Raw genomic sequence first — 13,305 nt, 5'->3', positions numbered from 1 at the left:
AGTTCACAATTTGCTCTCAGTTGTAGACATGAACACACACACACACACACACACACACACACACACACACACACACACACACACACACACACACACACACACACACACACACACACACACACACACACACACACACACACACCAAGATATTGTCCTTTCATGAATCTCATCATAATCTGCATTATCAGCACACAGCAGGCAAATATATTTTCTGAGGCATGAAATTAAATGCGTACATACTCTCAACCAATAAATATCACAAGGTCTCACTTCACTATCAGAATTAATAATTGCTAGCAGGGGTGTAAATAGAACTCATTGATCCCTTTAAAAATTTTGCAGAAGTAACCCAAGACACTTTCAATTATTGTTCACTCCTAATGTCACATGTAGCCACCATCATCTGCTCCATCCTTAAATTTAAATGCTCGCTCTGCTTTACAAATGTCTAGTCGTGCGATAACACCAAACAAGAAATTAATAATACTTCCAACTTCCTGAAAAATGAAATGTGGTTATTGGAAAGATACCCAAGGCATAAAAGGTGAGACATACTACAGAATGTGGAACACAATTGTAAGGTGGGGCAAGATAAAGCCTACATAAGCCAGATTAATGTAAGGTTTTTCATAGTATTATTGATGTAAGAATGGTGATGGGAAGGACTTAGGATGGTTCTTATCCAAGCTTATAGCTACAAGTATCTCAGTGGACAGTGATAAAAGCAGCTATTAAACTGAAAGGACAGTTGCATTGTCGGTCTCAGTCAGTGGCAGCTCCACATTCATTTTCTCGCTTAGGCACAACATTCCATTTCTGAAAAAGAAAGAACATTTCCTTATGGACAAAAAGGAAATGCCACAGTTCTAATAACATATTTAGAAAGGCTGCCAACATGCACAACACTGAGAATAACTTGTAATTTGTCATGTTCAAGAATCATGGCTTAGCTGACATATTAATATGTTACAGTGTGACATCAAGAAGGTGGCTAACAATCCAATATTAATGGAAAAATGTAATGCTTAAGGAGATTTGCACTTAACTAAAAGGAAAATGTCTCATAACACAAATTCAAGAACAGAAAGCTCTTTCTATTTTCTGCTGTGCTGCATTGCAAGATTAAAGATGACATGACAGAAATAATAAAATACATTTCAGTAAATGCAGCACATTTTGCCAGCTTTTAAGAAAAAAAGAAAATAAGAAATTCACATGCAAGCATGCACACACACACACACACACACACACACACACACACACACACACACACACACACACACACACACACATATGCACTCATATGCATGTCTTCCAAATGCAGACTTTGGTAAATATCAAAAGTGTTTGCTTGTGTATTAAGAGTTTGTTGAAGATGAAGCAAGAGTGGTCAGTTAACATTCCTTAAATTACAGTGATAGCTTTCACATCTCTGGAAGACTTTCAGCCTCTTGAAAGAGATTCTAAGAACAATAGAAATTAGAGTAACTCAAGCACCAGCATTTAGAGGGGAAAACCATACATCTTCCCAGTGTTAGCTTTAGCACTTCAGAACACTGGATGGATGTCATTCAGTACTTCAAGGACTACAAATTATCATCCTTAGAAAAACATGCAGTTGAGCTGCTTCATTTTTTTCTCTATTTCTGGCTCCTCAGAATGGTCATAGCTGTCTGCAGAGCCTGTTTACATCTTCCAGGGCTGTCTGCAGAGCCTGTTTACATCTTCCAGGTCTACTGAGCTACTTTCACTGCCACTGGAATAACTTGACCCAGAAACATGTCTGTTGTGGAGAGTGAGGTACTTCATACAGCCTCATATTGCTTTAGAAGAGTGTTCTCCATGTCCAAACTTACTTTCCTTTGACCAAATGTGCATATACAATATTTAAGACCAGATGTGAAATGGAATATGCTGGCATATAGTCCCAACTCTGCAGTTCTCAGCCAATGTTCTGTTAGCTTTAAGGATAATACAGCTCATGTGCCACAGCCTCAACTAGAGATCAGCCCACCCCAAGAGCTCACCCTCTGTAAACGATGGGTAGGCCTCTCCTCCCATTGTCAGTCCCTCAGATGCCTGAGCCACTAATCAAACCTGGTTCACCAGAGTTGTAATCAGGGCTTTATCTTTACTCTTCTATGTCACAATGCTGGGATACAGCTACTTCACTTTGTTAAGAATTTACTACTACTGTTAACAGCAGTTCTGACAGAGAATACAAATCAGAGTAATTCAAGCAAAAAAGTGAAAACAGGTTCTTTAAGCTCTGCATGATGCATGTGACTCACTTCTACCATTATAGTTGCACACCAGCTAGGAACATTTCCTTATGTCTGACGTGACTCATAAGAAAGTTTAAAATGGATTCTGAAAACAACACCTCCAAGAAAAATAGGATCAGTTAAAATATGCTATGCAATTAGTAATGTTAATGCATTACAAAAGCTTAGAGTACACAGATATAATGAAATAAATGAGACATAATGACAACCAGAAATATACATACAAAGTTATATTTTTTCTCCTACAAAAGAAAACCCAGCACTGTGGAGGAGAAAGCTGCACCAAATAAATGCAGTAACATGAACCACCTAGTATTCTTTCTGGTTTGGTAATAACATCAATAGAAATAAATTAAACTTGATATTTTCAGAGCAGCAGAGAACAGGGAAAGTGTGCTCACAGGAACTGACATCAGAGTTTGATCATTTTTTTATTAGAGGGATTATAAATAATTCAGTTATAATTTTCTGAATGTTATCAGAACTCTCTGAACTAATCTCACTTGAAAAATTTTAGCATTTTTAGTTTTATTCATTTAGTCTGAGATATTAACTACCAATGATTATTCATCTGCTCTCCCATAGCTTTTTCATATTTGGACTGTTTGTAGTTAGATATTACTGCAACACCATCCAGGGCACCACAAACAAACAATCAAACAAAGAAAAGATTAAAAATACAACAATAATCAACCTTCCATTTTCAAAATGTAGAATATTACACTACCTCTCTGACCTAGGGAGTCATGATTACATGCAATTTCAATGAGACGTGTGGGTGCCTACAGTGTTATTAATTATCAAATATATATCCACATCTATATCTATATCTATATCTATATGTATATATATATATATATATATATATATATATATATATATATATATATATAAATCTATATCTATGTTTATATCTTTATCTATATCTATATCTATATCTATATCTATATCTATATCTGTATCTATATCTATATCTATATCTATATCCATATCTATATCTATATCTATATATATCTATCTATTTAATCTATCTACCCATTTATCATTCTATATTCTTTTTTTTTTCATTTTCTTTTTTAATTTTTACTATTACAGGCAATAAGGCACTAATCAGAACATTCATTTTCACGGCATGATAATATGCCCTATGTAATCCTGTGTAGTCCCACTAATTGTCCTAATACTGTTTACCATAAATTCACAAACTAACACAAGCACAGATGCATGCCAAGTCACCACATATATAATTAAACACCTCTAACACATTCCATTCTGTGTGGTCAGTAAACAACCAAAATGAATTGTATTCATCTGTTTTACATTATGGAAGCTGTTGTGCACCATCTTAATAATGCATATTAACGTTAAGCCTTATCCTACACCTTAACTTAGAAATAATCCTTCGGTAACAACCTCTGGATTCTGTATGCCTTGCACGGTGTGCAGGATCAGTGTAGGAGCTCTAGCAGGCAATATGTCTGCCATGCGATCCAACAACAGCCTGCATGGGCGTGCATGAGCGCTCCTGCACTAGTCCTACACAGACTAAGCCCCTGTATACAAATCACCCCATTTTCAGGTGAAATCCATGCAAATGAGCTGATTTTGTGATCCAAGAAGCTTGTAACCGGCCGTGCAGGACTAGTGCAATCTGAAGAAATGCATTTGGTTAATAACCGAGCACATTTCTGCAAAATCCAAAACGCAGCTGTGACAGCTCCAAATAAAGGCTGCATATCAGTCAGGAAGCATGACAATGGCCAAGTATAAGGCCATTAGCATTGCAAATAGCCTAAAACTTTTTAAAAAATCAACTTTTATTTTTTTAGCTGATCTCAGCTGTTTAAGCGTAGAGCAGCGGACCATAAATGGGATCGGGGGGGGGTAATAAAACAAACCTAAAATAAGCATTCTAACTAAAATCAGTATTCTGCCATGCAAGTCAATGGCAGGCAGAAGACAACATGGCCAGTGAGTAGTGATTGCTAAGGGGGAGGCTCAGTGTGAGACATGTAACTGTGCATTAGTAGGCAATCCTATGCAAATGAGGGGAATGATAGTGAATCCCAGTTTACCCCAGCATGCGAGTCAGGTCCCAACAGTGTAAGAGTTGGAATACCTTAGTGCAAGCCTAGGAGTTAGCTGACATCATGGGGGGGTGTCAGGAATACTGTAAGCAGATTGGAGCCCTGTGGCTCAGGTCTGCTCCTAGCTAAGCACAGCTAAGCAAGGGGGTGTATCTGACTTTGCCTAGCACTCTTTACATTGCTGAAGTGAGTGCGCACACTGCGCACTGGGTTTTAAAGGTTTAAAAAAAAGTTAAACCAGGAAATAGCAGCTCTGTGCACATTTGAGCACTCTGTTTGTGCAGCGTGCCCCTGGGCTTAAACAGGAAGGCAATGGGAAGAGAAAACAGCAGTAGGAAGGTAATCTAGGAGAACTAGCATAGCTGGCAGATGAAATGTTTTAGAATCAGCCAATTACACAGGCAGCAGACCAGCCCAGCCCAGCCCAGAACACTACTATAAACTATGCAAACACCTTCCCCTCTGGTTTTTCCCACACTCTACTCCACCAGTATAAACAAGTGGGGAACTTTTAACACTCAAAACAACAAAATGATAGGGGTTGCAATAGCTATCATACAACAACTTGTGGAAGAGGCTGAGGGTGGTGAGTATGTGAATGCTGTCGACCAACCCACAATGAGGAGATGGAGAAGAGTGTACAGACCCAGGGTAACCTACCAGGGGCTACATGAGCTGGAGATAGTGGAGCACTATAGGGTGGACAGGGTCCTCCTACAGCAAATTGTTGAGCTGTGCCAGCCACGCCAGACACACAGAACAAACAGAGGGGAACCCATCTCAGTGGATACCAAGGTATGTGTAGGCCTAAGAATACTAGCTACAGGTACCTTCCAAAGGCCAACTGGGGATATGATAGGGATCTCACAGGCATCAGCATCCAGGGTACTCCACCAGTTCTTGAATGCCATGTCAACACATGTCGGTGAGCACGTATATTTCCCCAACACCCATGAGGCATTGGTAAGCAATATGAAACTGTTCCTGAGGTAGTGGGTGCTATAGACTGCACGCACATATGCATCAAAGCACCACCTGGTGAGAGGGGTAGGATCTACATCAACCGCAAGGGCTTCCCCTCCATCAACTGCCAGGTTCTGTGTGATGCCCAGGGCATAATAATGAATGTGTATGCTGGCTGCCCTGGAAGCTATCACGATTCCCACATCTGGCATCTGACACAGCTGTACCAGAGATTTGCCAATGGGGACATCCCTCACGGTCACCTAGTGGGGGATACTGGATATGCACTGGAGCCGTGGTTGATGACACCCATCAGAAATGCACACACACCCAAACAAGAACTCCATAATGAAGCACACGCACAGACCAGAATTATAGTAGAGCATGTGTTTGGCATGCACAAGTCACGGTTCCAGTGCCTGGACACATCCGGTGGAGCCTTGCAGTACTCACCAGCTACATGTACCCAAATTGCCCTCGCATGTGCCATGCTACACAATATGATCCTGCGGAAACAGCTGCAGCAGGAAAAGCAAGGGGCAGGACCACACAGCCCCCCACCATTGCCGAGGCCTGCACAGGCACAGAGTGACTCGGAGGAGGAACAACCTGAGCCTGCCCCAATAGGAAGAAGGAGGTATGCCCATTATGCCCTGGCCTTGGCAAAGAGGCAATGCATAGCACATACACTGACACAGGAGGGACCCAGGGAATAACAACTCTCTCTGACTCTCACCTACAGTAAAAGGGATGCCAAACATTACACTACCTGTGCTCAACCATGTGTAGGGAGTGTCCTATGGGCATCCAACATAGGCATCCCTGCAGCACCACCCTCAGTACTGGGACACCCACAATGTAAGTGACTCACACATGCCAGTCCGGGGGGGTTCACATACCCAACAATAGTCACAGCCAACAGGACATGTGTAGACCAACACAAATAAAGGCTGTGCTATACCATTCGGTAACCCCCCGGCCTACACAGACAGACCACAGCAGGCCAGGCAGTGGGATGTTAGTTCTGAAGGGTAGGAAGTCAGAAACTAATATGTAGATAAATCAAAGCTAAGATCTGTAGTAAGCTTATATGCCTCTAGTCAGCAAGATAGGTAAAAAATACAGAATGAAATGGAGTACCTGACATACCAGTACAGTTATAGCAAATGTGAACCCCCCCCATTCTTCGTAGAAATGTAGTAACAGTCAATGCCAAATGATCGACGGATACCATACAGAAACAGTATGCTACCTGTAGGTGTACAACACAAAGGTCTGCACTGCAGTTCAAACTACCTGGACTCGATTCACACATTCAATACAGACAGGCATATTGGGCATGCTCACACACTTAAACACATGAAGGCCATGTCTTCTAACACCAGTGGACCAGACATATCTGGCAGTTGCAGATGTTAGTGCAGACACTCCTCAATATGCACCACTCATGCTTTGCACACACAGTGGATAGGAATACAGACATATATCTAAGGACAACACACTATAATAAGCCGAAGGTAGACATACATACATGTGTGGAAGAGGGTGACTGTGACAAGGAGCCATCCAGGCCTGTCCCCCCCAGCACACAGCCAAAGGGCCACAACCACATGAGGTTCAGACGTCACGCACTGTAGATACTAGACACCGGTATCTGTCAGCATTACAGACTATGTGGTGCAAGTGCGTGCTGTGCAACATGACTATACAAGGAAGTCATCATCTAGCAGCTGTATACACGTACCTGTGAAATACAACCCTGCGTGTGCCTGCATGTGGTATGTCAACTCTAGATGAATGGGTTATGGCCCATGAACACACACTGCCCTCCCCATAGCCATACTATGATAAGCCTGCTGAGGTCATCCACTGTGAAATACACATTTGGGAGGGTTGTAGCCCAGTAATCTCTGTGGTGTGTCCTATAACTACATCCTGCTGTAGTGTGATAAACTAGTTAGGTAGGAGTTCCAATCCCAGACATGGCAACTGTGTGTGTGTGTGTGTGTGTGTGTGTGTGTGTGTGTGTGTGTGTGTGTGTGTGTGTGTGTGTGTGTGTGTGTGTCTGTCTGTCTGTGTAGACAGCAAAACTGTGTACTATAGTGTGATAGAATAGCTAGGTAGGAGATCTAATCCCAGACTTGGCAACTGTTTGTGTGTGTGTGTGTGTGTGTGTGTGTGTGTGTGTGTGTGTGTGTGTGTGTGTGTGTGTGTGTGTCTGTCTGTGTAGAGAACAGTTCCTTTTAGGTGACCCACACTCCCTACAATTTGAATGCCCTACTTTGTCAAGGCTGCTTCACCTCTGGGAATGTGCAGCCCAGTAATCTCTGTAGCGTGCCATAACTGCATAATACTGTAGTGTAATAACATAGTTAGACATGAGTTCTAATCCCAGACTTGGCAACTGTGTGTGTGTTTGTGTGTTTGTCTGTGTAGAGAGCAATTCCTTTTACATGACACACTCCCTACAATTCAGATGTCCTACTTTGTCAAGGCTGCTGATGTCATCCATCTAGAAATACACCTCTGGGAAGGTTGTAGCCCAGTAATCTGCATAGTGTGTGCCATAACTGAGTACTGCTGTAGTGTGATACAGAACTCTGGTAGGGGTTTATTCCCACACATGGTGGTTGTGGATATTTTGTGTGTGTTTCTATGTATGTGTAGAGAGCAATGCATTTTAGGCTACTCACACTCAGTATATTTCAAATGCCCTATTTTGGCAATCCTGCTGATGTCATTCACTGTGAAATACACCTTTGGGGAAGGGGGACTCTAACAATCCCTGTGGTGCGTCCTATAGCAGCATCATGCTGTAGTGTGGTATAGAACTTTGGGAGTGGTTCTATTGTCACTCATGGCAGTTGTGGATGTTTTGCGTGTGTTTCTATGTCTGTGTAGGTAACATTGCATTTTAGGCTAGTTACGCTCAGTACATTTCAAATTCCCTATTTTGGCAATCCTCCAGATGTCATTCACTGTGAAATACACTTTGGGGAAGGGGAGGGAGCTCCAGCAATCTCAGTGGTGTGTCCTATAACAGCATCATGCTGTAGTGTGATATAGAACTCTGGTAGGGGTTCTATTTCCACCCATGGCAGTTGTGGATGTTTTGTGTGTGTTTATATGTCTGTGTAGGGAGCTATGCATTTTAGGCTAGTCACACTCAGTACATTTCAAATGCCCTACTTTGGCAACCCTGCTGATGTCATTCATTGTGAAATACACCTTTGGGGAAGGCATACTTCAGTAATCTCTGTGGTGCGTCCTATAATGGCGTAGTGCTGTAGTGTAATATACAAGCTAGGTAGGAGTTCTAATCCCAGACATGACAGGGGTGTGTGTGTTTGTGTTTGTCATTCGTATCCTGTGTGGTGGTGGCTGTGAATGAATAACAACTGGATTCCAATGTGGAGTGGGTTTTGCAAACTTTTATATGGTGGGCCAAGCATATATCACAATGTCCATTGTACAGGGATGATAGATGTGAAATAGCCAAGAGGCCGGGGTGCAAATCCATACCCCTAAATCTGACATCAATGCAAGCTGATCAATGTTAGTAACCCTTGAATTACCCAGGGAACACTCCCAACCCATGTCTCATACACACACACGCACACACACACACACACACACACACACACACACACACACACACACACACACACACACACACACACACACACACACACACACACACACTTGCCTAAACAACAGCCACTATGTTGGTAGTACTCTACATATTGCTCACTGATAGTAGCCATGGTGTTTTTGCAGTGGGCTACAAAGGGCATGGCACCCTGTCCATCAGTCCAATAGGCATGTACATGCTGACAGTGCACTTCCCCCATGTTCCCCACTGGACACCTGCAACACCTATGGTGCCATCTAATGTGACCCATAAAGGACATAACATGCCTGCAACACATGCCCTGCATGCACAGATGCCACTGACACCAGGGAATACTGGTATCATGCTATCAATGTAGGTGCAGGGCCAACCTGCTGTCCATTAACAGTTTCCACCACATAAGGCCAGGACTGGCACATCTGATGATAATGATCTGTGTAAACAACATGGGCCAGACACTGCAGGTGCAGTTCTACTTGTCACTGTACATGCATGTGGGAGGTGTGCACATCCCAGACACTGTCCATATCATGGACTAAGGAACACATACATGGCAAGCAAAGCACAGCGTTGGCCACACACAATAGTCACCCAGGTGACTGGATGGTGAATACAGTACCAACCTGTGTGGGAAACTCCAGACACTACACCCCTGAGCCACAATGCAGACCATTGTCATGTGGCATGATGCCAAATTATACCCATCACCTAGCCTTGTATAGCCATCTGGCACTGTCAACCACAACACACCCATGAAACAGTTCACACATGCATGTCAGTACTTGCAACTGTGTCTGTGTGTGTAGTGTATGATGTGTATGACCACATTCACACTCACTACAACCCCCATTGGCATACTGAAGCATGCTGTCTGATGTCAGACACCTCCACATATCCTTTGCATATATAACCTCCATATGACCCCTGTGGTCCATGTGATACCTGCACAGTACTGTGGTGTGGCAATCTCACTAGTGATGAGTTGTATTTCTGGCCCTGCCAAGTGTGGCAATGTGTGCGTGTCCCTGTGAGACTGCGGCTGTGTTGATGCTGACACCTGTTCATGTGGACAGGCTCGCGTACTACACCTACCACATAGCTACCATATCCCTGTTGCAGATGTCACTCACCATCACATATACATTATGAGGGCTCCCTAGCATGTAACCTGTGTGACACATCCAATAACTGCATGAACATGTGATAGCACTACATAGTCATCAGGGGTTTGATACCCTGTACTGGTAGGTGTGTGACACAAGCATGCTTAGGATTTACTCCCCCATCCCTCCCTGGCTTTTATGTGCTTCTGTCTGCTTCTCTTACTCCCTCTCTGGTGGATGTGGGGACTTACACCTGCTTTGCTTAGGCAGAAGCATGTGTATTTTAAGAGATGCTCAGGATCAGCTGATGGCCTCTGCATGAATTGCAGCCCTCCTCTAGCTGATTGTATGTGGAACAGCTGTGATAACATTCCCATAGCCAATTGCATGGAAACACACACCAATATCTAGGAACATCATGTTGGTGTTGGGCCTTTCATTCACTACGAGCAGGAACTTGATCTGTTGTTTGGCAAACCGCATCTCAGATGGATTGGGGTTTACCTCTACCAACATACATTGTGGAAACAGGCCAACACACAGGAGGGGGGATGTGCCAGAACTGCTTACAGACTGTAAGTGCTGCTAAACTGCATTTGGAGTAATGTTGGTTTAACAGGGTGTGTGTGGATATGGCTGTCCTACATGTTTTCATACCTACCTTGTCAGTGCTATGTTTATGAGGGAACACCCATCTGTAGGGCAATCTGCAGACTAGCCAGTGTGTGGTGCCTTTTGTTTCAGGCGATACCCACAGATCACCTATCTGCAAACTGCAGAGGGTAGTGTGAGGATTGCAGTCTGTAGATGGTGACAGCCGTGAGAGTTACTGACTTCATATCCCTTATAGGACATATGATGCAACAAACCCTGTTACAACAGTAAATGTATGAGGTTATCACAGCAACATGTCAATATTGGCCCTATGTATGTGCCTACAGCCACATCCCTGTCAACCTTTGTACATATGTCATGCAGTAATGGGTGCAGATGTACTGTACACCATAATTAGTGACATCATATCTGATAACAAGCCAGTGCGATATCAGACTGCTACACATGTAATGTATAGTAGGGATTATATTTGATGACATAACCTGGACATTCCATGGTTGTGTGTACAGTACTGAGGTCTGTGTACTTATGGTGAATGTCGGCAGTGCATGTATTATTAATATGTACCTTGGCCTGTGTACAGACTGTGGTAGATGTAATTGTTCCTGGTCCTGTTCTATCTGATGTTACATGCTGCTTCACTGTATGTTACCCTATCTGCTTCCACGTTTGTGGGGCCATATACGCACATGTCCCATACCACAGACAGGCAGTGGACCACACTGTGTAGTGACACAGTATATGTAGGGTTAGTGTGTGAGTGGCACATGTGAGGTTGGTGTTGAACAGATAGTCCATATACTGTAATAATATGCTAGCATGCCATATGTAACTGTGGTTGTGTTCACATTGGTTGTGGTGATGCACTTTCACACAGGTGTATGTTACTCTGTGCTTTGGCATGCCTGTAGAGCCTGCTATCTATGCAGATTCGTGTGCATTCCCCCATAGGAAATGTAGGTCAGTGTTGAGCCAGTCTGCCTGTAGCCTGCACAGTGCTTTGTTACATGCCTAGCAGCTTAGTGTACTTACCCAGTGAGATGTAATGTCCAGATACTTGCCAGATGTACTGCTGCTAGGCCACTGTAACAGTCATGTATGTCAGACAGAGCAGTGGGATGCAGTACAGATGTATGTCAATATCTAGTGGGTGGTATGTGGTCATGGCACCTCCTTACCAGCAGTTATTATGTGGCAGGACAGACAGGGATGTGTGAATGCATAACCTATGGGGGCACATGTATACCAGTAGTTACGTGTTATACCCATCTACATGGTTGTTAACATCCACATTGTCAGGATTGGTCCACATGTCTTGCACTAAGAGGTTATGTGCATACCTCTGGACTGTCCAGAGTATGTCAGACTGTCCACATATATTGGTCATTATCTCTGCTGTAGTCCACAGGAGCATTATGTGCTAGCAGTGGTACTGTACTATGATGTCGTTAGGATGTCTGTCAGTAGCCAATGGCGCACATGTTAAAAGCAGATGTGACCTCCCACACACACCATGTCTGTAAAGACAATCCCTATTACAGTAGCAACACTCTATAGATATACCTGAAATACATACCTGACATCCCCTTGTACTACAAAGTTGGGACTACAGGGGCTGAGGTAGGGCTACACTCCATGTTCAGGACATATGGTGCTGATATATGTACATATACTTATCCAGGTATCTATATAGACATACACATATACATATCGACGTACACAGATGGATATGTATACGTACATAGATATTCAAATAAACACCCAGATATATACATATACAGAGCAATATATGTCTACAGATATACAGATAGAGATACATATGCACATATATTTATGGATATCTACATATATATTGACAGTAGTAGGTATATCAGAATAGATATGTATGCACATATAGGTATTGATATCTGCATATATACCAACATAACTAGGCATATCTGTACACATAGGATGTGCATACGTATATAGCTATATATACATATATCTATATATACATATACGTATATCTATATATATATATATATATATATATATATATATATATATATATATATACAAACATCTATATATACATATATGTCTATGGAAGCACTACAGAACCCTGAAAGCCCAAAGTCCTGAAGACCATCAGGGGTGAGCTGCCTTAAGGTATATGGATGTACATTACCATACAATCCACCTTGGGTAAATGTAGGCCTACTGCCATCTGCCATACAGGCTGTTCTGTTTGTCAGTGTGCTTGTGATGGTGTCAGTTGTGCCTTGTTATGTAACAGTTATATCCCATTGTGTCAACTGAGATCTTTACCCCCTAGGGATTGTCTACAAAGTGTAGATAGCGGCTGCTGTACTATACATCTGCATTACTTACTGTTGATTGTTTGGTATCCTGTGGCCCAGTCTGTTTTTACTATTGTACTACTTGATGGCCTTGGTCTGGACAGCAACATTTGTTGACTTACCAGACTACTGTATTAGTATAACTGTTTCACAGTTGCATTACTCAGTCTATATGGATGTCCATGTCTAAACAACTATGCAACATGTCATATACAACTGTAATAGTACAAAAATAAAGATTTCCCATATATGCACACCTGTGTGTGGTGTTATATCCTTTGA

The 13,305-nt window shown here is 42.5% G+C and overlaps 1 protein-coding gene across 1 annotated transcript in view; it reads right to left on the bottom strand.

Annotated features, from left to right (window-relative positions):
* LOC122808148 (CD209 antigen-like protein E) overlaps window positions 1-13,305 on the bottom strand; it is a 454,065-nt gene that overhangs the window by 399,567 nt on the left and 41,193 nt on the right. The gene's annotated exons all lie outside the window — the stretch shown is intronic.

Source organism: Protopterus annectens, chromosome 8.part0 (assembly GCF_019279795.1).
Source record: "Protopterus annectens isolate FY-2018-M chromosome 8.part0, PAN1.0, whole genome shotgun sequence".
Taxonomy (NCBI): Eukaryota; Metazoa; Chordata; order Ceratodontiformes; family Protopteridae; genus Protopterus; species Protopterus annectens.
The sequence above is the reverse complement of the archived record's forward strand: the minus strand, read 5'-3'. Positions and strand labels throughout refer to the sequence as shown.